The 15,474-nt window shown below is 46.4% G+C and overlaps 1 protein-coding gene across 2 annotated transcripts in view; it reads right to left on the bottom strand.

Moving 5' to 3' along the window:
• abhd6a (abhydrolase domain containing 6, acylglycerol lipase a) overlaps window positions 1-14,423 on the bottom strand; it is an 82,103-nt gene extending 67,680 nt beyond the window's left edge. For both annotated transcript variants that reach the window (XM_080182915.1, XM_080182916.1), the window contains exon 1: window positions 13,717-14,423. The gene's annotated coding sequence lies outside the window, so the exon portion shown is untranslated. The remainder of the gene's footprint in view (window positions 1-13,716) is intronic.
• Between the last annotated feature and the right edge of the window lie 1,051 nt (window positions 14,424-15,474).

Below are 15,474 nucleotides of genomic sequence, written 5' to 3'. Positions count from 1 at the left end.
ATTTTGGTGCAAACCCTGGTTTTTCGGGTAATGTTTTTACTAGGATGCGACTTCCCGCTGTTGGGATGTCAGGGAGCATTTCAAGCTCTCTCTGTGCGTCTCTTTCTTCCTGATTATCTTTTACTAATTTACACATCCCTTTTAGTTGGACTCTTAGTTCCAAAACATATCTCCTGATTTTATCTTTTAGTGGATCTACATCAGTCCCAGTTGTTATGATGCTTTCTGATAATTGCATCGCCTGTCCTGTCATTAGTTCATAAGGGTTGTCAGGTTTGTGGTAACTCTAAGCCTCACTAATATAGTGGGTAATACTTTTGTCCGCATTTTTCCTGACGTTTGTATGGCTTTAGCCAGGGCATTCTTAAGGGTTCTGTACATACGTTCCATCAGTCTAGAAGTCTGTGGGTGGTAAGAGACGTGGAATTTTTGTTTTATTCCCATCAATTGACACACTGGTTTACCACCTTTCCGATGAAGTGTGTCCCTTGATCTGAATCTATTTGTAGCCGTACTCCCCAATTAGGGATTACCTCTTCTGCCAATGTTCTAGCTACTGTGGTAGCAGTACAATTTGTAGTAGGGAATGCTTCTACCCACCTGGTGAACTGGTCAATAATAACCAGACAATAGGTTTTGCCATGGGAAATCTATTTGCAGATGTTCCCAGGGGCCCCTTTGGTCAGGGCTGGTGTCCCATCTTAATTTTTATGGGTCGACCAGGGTTGTGTTGTGCACACATCATGCATTGGTGACAATTCCGGGCTACGTCCCTTCCCATTCCTTTCCACCACCATTCCTTTCCTATACTAGTGGCCATGGGCTCTCTTCCCACATGTGAGAGTCCATGGTGTGGTTCCAAGAGGGTGTTTTGTATGGACTCCAGTGCCATTATCTTATCATTTCATCTCCAAACATTATCAGTCCCTTTGCTCGCTGCCTGTGCTTCCCACTTCTCCTTTTCTTCTTTCGAGTATCTTCATATAAGTCCTGAATATCTATTTTGATTCCTGTCAACAGCCAACTGCCTCCTGCTCTAAGGTTAACTGTGCTGCTCTATCTGCGGCTTGGTTCCCTTTGAAAATTAACCTATCTGGATTATCTCTTCCTGGTTCTTTCTGGTGCACTTTAATTTTTATTACTGCAGCTTCTCAGGGTTTCTCACTAGCTTTTAGCAATGCCTTAATCCTTTGTTGGTGTTTAATAGTTCCTCCCATGGTTATGAACCCCCTTCTATCCCCTGCTGTCATATAGTCGTGTATTACCCCGAATATGTACCTACTGTCTGTATATATGTATAGAATCATAGAAACCCTACAGTGCAGAAAGAGGCCATTTGGCCCATTGAATCTGCACCGACACAATTCCATCCAGGCCCTATCCCATATTCCTACATATTTACCCGCTAATCCCTCTAACCTACACATCTCAGGACACTAAGGGCAATTTTAGCATGGCTCATCAACCTAACCCGCACATTTTTGGATGTGGGAAGAATCAGAGCACCTGGAGGAAACCCATGCAGACACAGGAAGAATGTGCAAACTCCACAAAGACAGTGACCCAAGCTGGGAATCGAACCCAGGTCCCTGGAGCTGTGAAGCAGCAGTGCTAACCACTGTGCTACCGTGCCACCCCATCTTGCCTTCAGATAACTCTAGTGCCTTTGCGAATGCCACTACTTCTGCCACTTGCACGGATAGACCTCTGCCAATTCCTTCTGATCTTACTGTTTCTAATTTGTCATTACTGCCCACTCTGTCTGGGCTGATCCTTCCACATATTTGTGTGAACCATCTACAAAAAGGGTGTCTTCAGCTGTTGTTAAAGGTACATCCTTTATCCTATCTTCTTCTATGTCCATATCTATAGCCCTACAATTGTGTGACTCTCCTGTGTCTAAAATTCCTTCTACTGGGTTATCTCCTGTGTCCTTTATTATTATAACTGATTTACTTGGAGGTAGGAGGACAGCTTCCCATTTAGCCCTTCTCATGTTTGAGATGGACCTTACCTTTCCCGTGTTCAGTATTTTCACCAAAGTGTGTTTGGTGTGGAGGATTATATTCCTTGCCATTATTATTGGCTTGCTAACTTTTATAGCCCAGGTGGTGCAATCTAAGGTGGCTGTGCACCTTGGCAGCCCAGTGACTACTGGCCCTTCTGCTGTTGATCTATGGGTCTCCTTTTATTGCCATGATCCTGTGTTACCACTGCGGAATAGAACCCCCCTTTGTTACTATAATGTATGTGGAAGTCTTTATTGGAATCCGGTGATCCTAGTCCAGGGGCTGATATCAGTCCTGTTTTTAATTTGTGGTAAGCCTCTTCCTGCTTGGGTCCCCATTCTCTCTCTGGGTTTAAAGCTGGTTTCCCCCCTTTGACTAGTCTTTGTACAGGTTCTGCCAATTTTGCGAACCCCAGGATAAAACTTCGGATATAGTTAAACAGTCCCAGCACCTTCCTGACTCCTCTTATGGTGGCAGCCATGGCATTTGTTGTACCATCTTCTTTCGGTCTGTTAGCATTTCTTTAAGCCCTCTGGATATTAGGTGTCCTAGGTACAGGACTTGTGATTTCCTGATTTGTGCCTTTTTGGGGGTCACCTTCACCCTGCAGTTTTTAGGTTGTTTAATACTAGGTATAGTGCTTCCTGATGTCCTGACTTAGATTCTGAAGCTATTAAGATATCATCCACATATTGTAGAATCATGCTACCCTCTGGCAGTTCTACCCTGCTCAGGATGTCACTCATTACTTGATGGAAGATAGCGGGGCTGTTGTGGAACCCTTGTGGTAGGCAAGTCCAAGTGTACTGTTTGTCTCCCACTGCAAAGGCAAATTTGTCTTGGGATTCAGGATGCAAGGATAGTGACCAGCATCCATTGGCTATATCCAATACCGTAAATATTTTATGCTCCGGTGACAGTCCATTCAGGATTGTTGAGGGGCTTGCTACAATGGGGTGCAACTTGGATGTAACTTTATTGAGTCCAGTGTAATCCGTCATGAGCCTATAGCTTCTGTCGGGTTTGCTCACCGGCCACATTGGGGACTTAATGGTACTCGTGGTTTCCCTCAATTCCTTTTTCCACTAACCCTTTAACTATCTCCACTACAGATGCCTCTGCTTCTGGTTTTATTGGGTATTATCGGTGGGGCTCATACTCCAGTCCAGGTACCTCTATCGGATCCATTTTAGTTAAGCCAATGTCTAATTTTGTCTCAGCCTGTACTCCAGGGATGAAGGCACAGATGGATCCGAACCCTCCTGTCTCTAATTCCCAATCTCTAGTGGTGGCTGTGGCCATCTTAATAGTTTCGAGGTGACTTGTGAGTTTCCCTATTCTAGTTTTCAGACCGCCCCATTTTGGCCAGATTAATTCTCCCTTTCCACAGTCTATCAAAATCTCGTATTCTTTCATTAAATCATTTCCCATTATTGTACCCTTGTTATTTTTACACGCACAGAATCTCATTGGTATATACAAATTATTTATTTCTACTAACATGGTTTCGTTCAGGTAGGCGGGTGTTTTGTTCCCTCCTATCCCTGTAAATCATCCTACTTGTAGTGGGTAAGGGTAGGTTGGTGACAGATATGGATGTTCCTGTGTCCACCAGCATCTCACATTGCCTGTCCCCCACTAGTGCAGACACATAAATCCTTCCCTCCTTCTTACCCTATGAATGGAGACTGCAGACTGTCAATCTTGCTGACCTCGGAGGTTCCTTGGTTCCTCCGATTCTGCTGTGGTCATGGATTGGGTCGGGGGTCTCCCATGTTTGACCCAACACACTGCTTCTGTGTGTCCATTTTTATTATAGTGATTATAATGTTTCCCCACTGCTTCCAAATTTGTTTCCTTTCCTTGGGACCCTGCAATCCCTTGCAAAGTGACCTTGTCAGCCACAAAACTGTGACACGTCAGTTTGGACTAGTTCCACTTCAGGTTCTTGACCTTTGCATGGGGAAATTTCCCTCTTAACAACCGGTCTAAGGCTGCGTGTTCGAGATAGGCACTTCCTTGTCCTCTAGTCGGTCAGCACAAGTAACAGTCAATCAATACTTAATACTACACGATCAACAATCAGTACTTATCTCTGTAATATCCCTTAATTTTTACCCCTTTTAAACTGTATTGTTGATTCCGTCTGACTTCCACGGATTCAATGATCTGTACCATGGTTTGCCGATCGTGACCAATCGATCGAACTTGCCACCAGTAGTGAGATCCTGCCTGACTGTGTCAATTTGTTTTGGGAAATTCAACACTTCGGAGTCAGACTTGGAGGCTCACCAAACAGTTTTATTTGGATAAAGCTTTGGGAGAAGCGCTGGCACTCTGCAATACAGGCAACCACCTTCTCAACTACACAATGGTAGTTGAGCATCTTTTATACTTTTTATATAATAGATAGTATGGACAGTAGCTGTTAGCACATCGTTACAAGTTGAGTAGACAGTTACGGACATCGACAGTTAATACATCGTTATACACAGACAAGTACAGACATTGACAGTTATCACATCATTGTACATAGAGTAGATACATTTAGGCAGTTATGTCCCCTATCACTGGCTGATCTTGTTATATACATTTATGTATTTATGTCCCCATCAGTGGCTGATCTCATTATCAAATTCATTGTTCTGGGTCTGTTTTTATCTCAAGTTTAAGGTGCTTCAAAGTCTGACCTGTTTCCTGCAATAATTTAAACACTACAGGTTTTAACTCTTTGTGTAATGTCTGTGCCCACATTCAGTGCCTCTTAATGTCCCTTCCCAGAGTCCATTTTGTGTGCCAGGTAATCATTTCGCGTCCTTTACTTTGATTTCACCCCACAGGCACGGTGTTGCAGTGGCTAGAAGAGGTGCTCCACCATGTGCCTGAGCCCAAGGACGGGACCGTACTTCAGGTACATATCAGGAGTCTTGGGGCGGGAGAGTAGGGGACGCCCTGTGGTGTTGGGAGAGGGTGATCTTGCTGGAAGAGGTGGGGTGGGGGAACAGAGCTACCAGATCCGTGAGGAGACAGCACCCAAAATCAGAAGGGGTCTTCAGCCTGAGGCTCTCCCCTATCCCCCAGACTTCCCGCCCGAGATTTTTAACATTTTCTTTTGGCACCCTGATCTAATTGGCGCTGATTAATCTAAACATCTAGACTCGGTGGAGAAAGGCCCTTAAGTGGCCATTTAAGAGCCTGAATAAGGGCAATGAGGGGTGAGGAGAGAATGAAAGTGAGGCCCTGAAAAAGAGAAGCAGGATACTGGCACGAACCACACAGTAAGGAGGAGAAGAGTTCCAACTGGGGATGAGAGTGATGAAATGTACTTCTGTATACTGGGAGACGTGGAGAAGAAAGAGTTCCTCCACCTTACAGCTTTATAAACAACTTAATCAGCCAAATAACTAGGGAGGAATTATACATATACATACATACATACATACATACATCTTCCTTACCTCTGTGAGCACATTGGTGCTTTTCATTGTCCTCCCCCAGTTCTACGCTGACGGATGGATATGTTTTAAAATGTATTTTTATTCATCTTAGCACATTACTAGGAAAGTCAATACTTAAAGCCCATAAAATAGCTAACAAATGGGGGTGAGTCACCACTATTTTTAGTACAATCTTCCTTGAAGGACTGTTGGGTATAGCCAGAGCTGATGTTGTGACGACCCCATGCACAATAAGCACCGATATTAAATATTGGTTTTCATTTATGTTGTTTACTCATAGAATCATAGATTCCCTACAATGCAGAAGTGGGCCATTCAGCTCACCAAGTCTGCACCAACAACAAACCTACCTAGGCCGTATCCCTGCAATCTCACATATTTAACTCGCTAATCCCTCTAACCTGCAAATCCCAAGACACTAAGCAGCAATTTAGCATGGCCAATGGACCTAACATGCATGTCTTTTGGACTGTGGGAGGAAACCTGAGCACTGGATGAAACCCACGCTGACACAGAGAGAACATGCAGTCTCTGCACAGACAATGACCCATGCCAGGAATCAAACCCAGATCTCTGGCACTGTGAGGCAGCACTGCTAACCACTGTGCCACCGTGTCACACCCAAGCTGGCTTCTACTTGCTTTCAGGTCAGCATGTACATAAATCACTGACTCGGTCAAAGTGACAATATTAAACTGTTTGCTAAAACACATACACAAAGGAATTATTCTTGCATAATATATAAGAAATAGTCAATTAGTAATTCTAATCTAAAGATTGGAAGTACAATACAAGCATCAAAATGACCACTCCTTACTAGCTTTAAGTTGAACTGGGGACACTTTCATTTGACTTGCTTAAAGGAACACTCAACACTCAGTCATATAACAGTTTCAGCAAATTAATTGTCCAAAGGCAATGATTTCTCAAACACTAAGGACAGAAGCAGATGAATCAAGTAAGGTATTTACAAGACACAACGTAGCCAGGGTATGCTTACTTTTGAACATTGCAATAATCCAGATGAGGTACGTTTGATGTGAGGAGCTACACACATTTGTGGTGATATAAAAATAAAACTTTAGCCCTATCTTTGTTTTGCCTTTTTTGGGCATTCACCAATGATATAGTTGGACTTTGATTTATCGTAATTACATGAGGGTGCTGTATTTTATTGCTGGAGAGAATGGCTGATTATGCTGCACTTGAGACTGAATCGAACAGATGGAAACTCATGAATCGTATTAGCGAGGTATACATTAGATTTATGCAGTGTTTAAAAATCCACCAGTCCTCTTCCCAAAAACGTTTTAAGTGCCAAGCTCATGTAAAAACTGGAGTAACTCCCACTGCTTTTCTTAGAGGGGTTTTCCAAATGGATCTCCCACACGCTGAGCATTGCAGAGTGTCCCAGTGAGTTACACATTGAAAATCGGGGGCAGGGCCTATTCCTGCTGGAGAGGCTGGCAGCATAGCACTGAGCGGGCCACTGCACATGCGATGATCTGTCATAGCTGAGATCGGCACATGTGCAGTAATCCCGCACTGCCAGCCTCCCAATCATTGGCTCGCTCAATCGCTGGCCAGCCCTGCAACCCTCCCCAATCATTGGCCTCCCCGGTGTTTCCGGGCAAGCCCTGACCACACCCCCCTCCCACATCGATCCCTCCCCCTCCCCCCCTCCCCCCCCCCCCCACACACACACACACACACACACACACACACACACACCCACCCCCTGGGCAATCCTGATCTCCCAATCCCACTGTTCCATCAGCTCTGACCCTGCCCTGGCAGCATTCCCCCCACCCACCCCAATGGCTAGCCCTGATCAGCCCCTTTCCTCCTTTCTGTTGCCAATGCCTATGCAGACTGACAGCAGGACTCCCCACCCTCCACCAATCACCCCCCCACAGTCCCCACCCTGCCAAATGGCATGTCTTACTCCCCTTACCCCGACCTCTTAGGGAGCCCCCGTGGACCCTCTTCACTCCAGTGGGATTGGGCCGCCAACTCCCCATTAGTGGAGAACTGCTCAAACCCTGATGGAGTGAACCACTCCTGGTGGAAGGGGGGTGGAGTTGCTAGCGGGCCCAGAAACTTCAGTCCTGCTAATGACATTCAAATCAGAATTTTAATAGGGAGATCAGCAATCAGTTCCGCACTGATTTCTGGCACAGAGCTGATGATGCTGGACATCCGGAGCCCAGAGATGCGCGTAGGCCGTACTGTCCAGCGGGGAGCCCACATCTCCCAGCCTGCTGCACTGCTCCAGCAGATACTTTGTCAACAGTAAACTTCCCCTACAACCAATACTTTTCAGTGTATACGCATCTCTGCATAATCCATTCATCAACAGTGTATTTGATAATGCCTCTATGCAATGCTTTTGTACTGGTCAATTCAATAATATCAAATGATGAGTGAATTTGAATGCATCAGAACTACAATCATGCAAAAAATAAATTCCAGCCAAGACCCATTTCAACCACCGTGTAATTGAATGTATCAACATCCCTGATCCAATGGAATGAGTGAAAAATTTAACTGGCCATCTTTGGTTACCTTTGTCCTCATAATGAAAATAAATTTACTTCAAGACGAATGGTAGGAAACAAATGAATCTTGTTCTACATATCTACTAAGTTGCTCACCACATTTTTTTGAAATTTTTTGAAGCATTTCTTTTAGTATAGCATACTGGATAAAATCCAGACATGTGATTTTTACTTTGTAAAGTGATTCTGGGCAGGATTTTATGGCCTCGCTTGTCCTAAGACCGTGAAATCCTGCCCAAGGTCAAATGGACCTGTCCATGGCTGGTGCTGCTCCTGCTCTGATTCCTGTGGTGGGCAGGATGGTAAAATTCCGGCTCTCTCTCTATATCCTCTGATTTAATGCAGACACCTTTTGTTCCCATAGAGTCCCAAAAATTATTCCAAGGATATTTAAGAGGTAGAAAAATGTCAAGATCCAAAGAAGGATCCAAAAATGAGAGATCAGAGTACTTCCTAGATATCCAAAGAGACTTGGGGAGGTTCGGGTGCATAGATCTTTGAAATGTCACGAAAAAAAGCACTACTATGCACAAAAGATGATAGAGGTTTGGAATTCTCTTCCACAAACACCAGCCGATACTAGATCAGTTACTATATTTAAATCTGACATAGATAATGTTTTGTCAAGCAAGGGTACAGATGGATATGGGCCAATGGAAGGTATGTGGAGCTAGGCCACAGATCAGCTATGATCTCATTAATGGCAGGACAAGCTTGATGAGCTGAATGGCCTACTCCGGTTCCTATGTTCCTAAAGATACTTTAGGGTTCAGTTTCAAGGCCAGGTTTGGATAAATACAAGTTGATTTTAGGTGTGCATCAAGATGATAAGCAATAGCATAATCACAATATAATTCCTTAGCCTAGTGAAGCCAGATGTGACATCCTTTCTAAGAGGTTTTCTCACACTGGAGTTAGTTCACTCCAGCTGCAGAACAAGCTGCAACATAGAAAACTCTACGGTGCAGAAGGAGGCTATTTGGCCCATTGAATCTGCACCAACAACAATCTCACCTAGAACCAATCCCCATAACCCCACTAACTTACCGTGCAGAAAATAATCAAGAAGGCTCAGAGAAGCTGGCCTTAAAAATGCGGAAGTTATACTGCAGCTATACAAAAGCCTGGTTATGGGTGGCATGGTGGCACAGTGGTTAGCACTGCTGCCTCACAGTGCCAGGGACCCCTGGGTTCAATTCAAGTATCGGGTGACTATCTGTGTGGAGTTTACACATTCTCCCCGTGTCTATATGGGTTTCCTCCAGATGCTCCAGTTTCCTCCCACAGTCCAAAGATGTGTGGGTTAGGTTGATTGGCCGTGCTAAATTGCCCGTTAGTGTCAGGAGAATTAGCAGGATAAATACATGGGAATACAGGGATAGGGCCTGGGTGGAATTGTTGTCAGTGCAGGCTCAATGAACTGAAGGGGCTCCATCTGCACTGTTGGGATTCTGTGAGCAGGTTTGGACATCACACCTTAGGAAGGACGTATTGGCCTTGGAGGGAGTGCGGCATAGGATTATAAGAATGATACCTGGACTTCAAGGGGCTTAATTAATTGGGAAGATTATACAAAATAGACCCATTTTCTCTAGAATTTAGAAGGTTAAGGGGTGATCTGATCAAAGTCTTCAAGGTACTAACAGGAACAGGCAGGGTAGATAAAGATAAGTTATTTCCACTGGTTGGAGATTCTAGAACTTGGGACAAAGTCTACAAATTAGGACCTGACCATTCAGAAGAGAAGTTAAGAAGCAGTTCTACACACAAAAGATGATAGAGGTTTGGAATTCTCTTCCACAAACAGTAGCCGATACTAGATCAGTTACTATATTTAAATCTGACATAGATAATGTTTTGTCAAGCAAGGGTACAGATGGATATGGGCCAATGGAAGGTATGTGGAGCTAGGCCACAGATCAGCTATGATCTCATTAGTGGCAGGACAAGCTTGATGAGCTGAATGGCCTACTCCGGTTCCTATGTTCCTAAAGATACTTTAGGGTTCAGTTTCAAGGCCAGGTTTGGATAAATACAAGTTGATTTTAGGTGTGCATCAAGATGATAAGCAATAGCATAATCACAATATAATTCCTTAGCCTAGTGAAGCCAGATGTGACATCCTTTCTAAGAGGTTTTCTCACACTGGAGTTAGTTCACTCCAGCTGCAGAACAAGCTGCAACATAGAAAACCCTACAGTGCAGAAGGAGGCTATTCAGTCCATCAAATCTGCACCAACAACAATCTCACCTAGAACCAATCCCCATAACCCCACATATTTACCGTGCTAATCCCTTGTACCTACATATCCCAGGACATTAAGGGGCAATTTAGCATGGCCAATGCACCTAATCAGCACGTATTTCGACTGTGGGAGGAAACTGGAGCACCCGGAGGAAACCCAGGCAGACACAGGGAGAAGGTGCAGATTCCACACCATCATCCAAGCCGAGAATTGAACCCAGGTCCCTGGTGCTGTGACGCAGCAATGCTAACCACTGTGCCACAATGCTGCCCTTAACAACCACCCCCCTCCCCCAGGATCTTCAAAAACTTATAATTGAATTATTTTAACTACACACCTTGTTCTATTATCACCTAATTGTTAAAGGTTAAAGATTGAAAATGCACAGCAAATAACTAAGCACGTGTGCCCAAAGCACTCAGATTGTTACAACTTGAACAGGTGCCGGAGTGTGGCGGCTAGGGCATTTTCATAGTAACTTCATTGCAGTGTTAATGTAAGCCTACTTGTGACTAATAAATAAATAAATTAGTGCAATTAAACTGAGTTCAGTGTGCAGCATAACAAGGGGTCACTCATACTCATTGAAGCCAGCAGAACAGCAAAACTCTTGCATTTATATAATGTCTACAACATTGTTAAAAAATCCAAAAGCACTGTATAGCATTATCAAATAAAACTGACACTGAAACACATAAGGGGGTATTAAGACTTGGGTAAAGAGCACAGTTTTAAGAAGCATCTTAGAGAAAGAGGGGTATGAAGTTGAGGGCAAAGGAGTGATTTCCAGGGAGGACCTTAACAGCATGGCTGCCAACTTTGGAATGATTTAAACTTGGAGATAGGCAAGAGGAAAGAATTGGAGGAACACAGATATCTCAAGAGTGTTACAGGGTCAGAGAAACTATAGAAATGGGCAAGGAGGGGCCTGGTCATAGAGAGATTTGAAAACAAAGTTGAGAAATTGAAAACGGAGATATTACTCAACCACAGATAATGTAGGTCAGCGAGCAGAAGTGAAAGGGAAATGGTGTGAGTGAGCGCACAGGCAGCAAAGTTTTGGATGAGCTCCAGTTTATGCCAAGTGGAAGATGGGAGTCCAGCCAGAAGAGGACTGGTCACATCCAGTGGTGACAAAGGCTTGGGTTAAAGTTTCAGCAGCAGATGAACAGAGGTAGGGGACAGAGCTAGAGAATGGGTGGGATTTTTCTCCCTCTCCATGGTGTGTTCCTCTGCTGCAGGAGATGGTGCACTATTAAACTATAAGACCATAAGACATAGGAGCAGAATTAGGCCACTCAGCCCATCGAGTCTGCTCCGCCAATCAATCACGGTTGATTTTTTTCTCATTCCCATTCTCCTGCCTTTTCCCCATAACTCCTGATCACCTTATTAATCAGGAATGTATCTACCTCTACCTTAAACAGTCTCAATGACCTGGCCTCCACAGCCTTCTGTGACAATGTGTTCCACAGATTCACCACTTTCTGACTGAAGAAATTCCTCCTCTTCTCCGTTTTAAAGAATTGCCCCTTTATCCTGAGGTTGTGACCTCTGATTTTAGTTTTTCCTACTAGTGGAAACATCCTCTCCATATCCACTCTATCCAGGCCTTGCAGTATCCTGGAAGTTTCAATAAGATCCCCCCTCATCCTTCTGAACTCCAATGAATACAGACCCAGAGTCCTCAGCCGTTTTTCATACGACATTCCAGGGATCATTCTCTGCATCCTTTCCAAGGCCAGCACATCCTTTCTTAGATCTGGGGCCCAAAACTGCTCGCAATACTCCAAATGGGGTCTCACATGAGCCTTATACTATTGGCTGGTGACAGAATCTTATGGTCCCACCATTATCAATGGGGTTTCCCACTAAACACACCCCTGGGAAAGCTGTGGCAGGGGACCGCTGTTGGCAGGACCATAAGAACCCACCGGTGTGAAGGGCACCAAGATTTCAGTGAATGTAGTGGAAGTGGATATAAGTGGAAGATATGTACTCATAAGTTCAGATCCAGGTCAACCAAGGCTGCAAACAATCTGGTTGTCATGGAGTTTGATAAGTTAGTAGCTTGGTAAAGAAGCTTGTGGTGGGGAACAAAGACCATGGGGTGAGATTTACAACACACGCATGTTTTGCAGTGGCAGGAGTTAGCCCTCCATTGGCCACAGTGGGATCTTGGGGTCTCTCCATTGTCAACGGGGGTTTCAATTAAATGCACCCCTTGCCACCGTGAAACCCTGCCCAAGCATCAGCACCTCCCTCGCAGCATTGTCTAAAGCAATTGTCCTCCACCCTTATGCGAATAGATTATTTCCAGCTCCATTAGCCCTCATGATATATCATAGCAAATTGACCTAATCAAATGTCATAGAGTCTTGGAGGCTGACAGCATGGAAACAGGCCCTTTGGCCCAACCTGTCCATGCCACCCTTTTTTAAGGAATTTGTCTTAAGGAAATGCAAGTATAGTTCATCAATGGGCTCCCCCTTATCTATCCTATCAATCACATCAGCAAAAAGGTGACAGGTCAGATCGGCTTCTTCTTTTTGGCAATTAAACTAACAAATTGAGGGACAAAGTAAAAGGGGCATCCCATAAAGGGAGGAAGGGGGAAACCGCCTGGAACAATAAACAAAGCGTAAAGGAAAACTTAAAACATCAAACCATACTGTGATTAAAGGGGTCAATAATACACCTCAGACCACTGCAGTGCCCAGCCAGAGCAGGAGGTCTCAACAGTGCCCTCAGAGGGGTCTCCAAGGAGGAAAGAAAAAGTAAAAAAGTAGCAGGGAAAGTGGGAACTGGAGCCCCAGTGAACCAGGGTATAATAAAAACTCAGAAGTCTGACAACAGGAGCTAGGGGATAAGTGCAGACTTTAGTTACAAATTCTAGATAAAGCCCCACATTCTGCATTCGCGTTGCAGGCCAGTGTTACCAAGATGCAGACCTCACCGATGCAGTTAATTACAGGGAGCAGCAATAGGGACTTGGTTACAATTCGCAATGCAAACATGCTCTTCTAAATCAAGTGGATCTGAGCAAACTCCTTTATCGATTTTGCACTTAGCTGCACTGCATTGACAGCCTTACCCCGCTGGAATAATCTGTACAAAATGTAAATACCATCGACCGCGGACCGGAGACACAAGGTGATGAGGAAGCTGACACATTGTGAGTGCACACAGTGAAATGAGCATCAGTGGAACAGGAGGTTACACAGCCAGAGGACACACACACACACACACACACACACACTGCCCTGAGAGATTCCAGTGGGAGGAATTAACCCTCCTGTTCAAATCGTGCGATGGAACCATTAGAATCAAAATGCAAAGATGATTGTGGTGTGCACTAAGTGCTGTATTTGCCCCCAGTTATGTAAGCTTGGTGCGGTGCTCTGTAACACTCCGGTGTCGGCAGTAATGGTAAAAAGACACTAACCGCTCTGCTGTCAGATCACTGCGGCGAAACCAGCTCCAGACTCCGAGAGAGACTCGATTAAAAATCCTCCCGATGATAATGTCTTGCAACAATTTCCAAACACTTCCGGGGCACAGCTAATGTTTGTCTGGATTGAACGCTGCAGCACGGGGCAGTGTTTCTCATCAGGCACCCTGCTGTATCCCTGGACACACAGGGTCTGGGTACCACTCCTGTTCCAACTCACTGCCCCCAGCTCTCAGCCTCCCAGCTCCCAGCCTCACTGATCCCAGTCTCGCTGCTTCCAGCTCCCAGCCTCACAGATCCCAGCTCCCAGCCTCACTTCTCCCTGCCTCACTGATCCCAGTCTCACTGCTTTCAATTTCGCTGCTCCCAGCCTCACTGATCCCAGCTCTTAGTCTCCCAGCTCCCAGCCTCACTGATCCCAGTCTCGCTGCTTCCAGCTCCTAGCCTCACAGATCCCAGCTCCCAGCCTCACAGCTCTCAGCCTCACAGCTCTCAGCCTCACAGCCTCACTGCTCCCAGCCTCACAGCTCTCAGCCTCACAGATCCCAGCTCCCAGCCTCACTTCTCCCTGCCTCCCAGCCTCACTGCTCCCAGCCTCACTTCTCCCTGCCTCACTGATCCCAGTCTCACTGCTTTCAGTTTCGCTGCTCCCAGCCTCACTGATCCCAGCTCTTAGTCTCCCAGCTTCCAGCCTCACTGCTCCCAACTCCTAGCCTCCCAGCTCCTAGCCTCCCTGCTCCCAGCCTCACTGATCCCAGCTCCTAGCCTCCCTGCTCCCAGCCTCACTGCTCCCAGCCTCACTGATCCCAGCTCCTAGCCTCCCTGCTCCCAGCCTCACTGCTCCCAGCCTCACTGCTCCCAGCCTCACTGATCCCAGCCTCACTGATCCCTGCTCCCAGCCTCACTGCTCCCAGCCTCACTGATCCCAGCTGCTAGTTTCCCTGCTCCCAGCCTCTCTGCTCCCAACTCCTAGCCTCCCAGCTCCTAGCCTCCCTGCTCCCAGCCTTGCTGTTCCCAGCTTCACTGATCCCAACTCCTAGCCTCCCAGCTCCTAGCCTCCCTGCTCCCAGCCTTGCTGTTCCCAGCCTCACTGATCCCAACTCCTAGCCTCCCAGCTCCTAGCCTCCCTGCTCCCAACTCCTAGCCTCCCAGCTCCTAGTTTCCCTGCTCCCAGCCTCTCTGCTCCCAACTCCTAGCCTCCCAGCTCCTAGCCTCCCTGCTCCCAGCCTTGCTGTTCCCAGCTTCACTGATCCCAACTCCTAGCCTCCCAGCTCCTAGCCTCCCTGCTCCCAGCCTTGCTGTTCCCAGCCTCACTGATCCCAACTCCTAGCCTCCCAGCTCCTAGCCTCCCTGCTCCCAGCCTCACTGATCCCAACTCCTAGCCTCCCAGCTCCTAGTTTCCCTGCTCCCAGCCTCTCTGCTCCCAACTCCTAGCCTCCCAGCTCCTAGCCTCCCTGCTCCCAGCCTCCCTGCTCCCAGCCTCCCTGCTCCCAACTCCTAGCCTCCCAGCTCCTAGCCTCCCTGCTCCCAGCCTTGCTGTTCCCAGCCTCACTGATCTCAACTCCTAGCCTCCCAGCTCCTAGTCTCCCTGCTCCCAGCCTCACTGATCCCAACTCCTAGCCTCCCAGCTCCTAGTTTCCCTGCTCCCAGCCTCTCTGCTCCCAACTCCTAGCCTCCCAGCTCCTAGCCTCCCTGCTCCCAGCCTCCCTGCTCCCAGCCTCCCTGCTCCCAACTCCTAGCCTCCCAGCTCCT

This window comes from Carcharhinus amblyrhynchos, chromosome 3 (genome assembly GCF_965287045.1).
Source record: "Carcharhinus amblyrhynchos chromosome 3, sCarAmb.v2.hapA, whole genome shotgun sequence".
In the NCBI taxonomy this organism is placed as follows: Eukaryota; Metazoa; Chordata; class Chondrichthyes; order Carcharhiniformes; family Carcharhinidae; genus Carcharhinus; species Carcharhinus amblyrhynchos.
The sequence above is the reverse complement of the archived record's forward strand: the minus strand, read 5'-3'. Positions and strand labels throughout refer to the sequence as shown.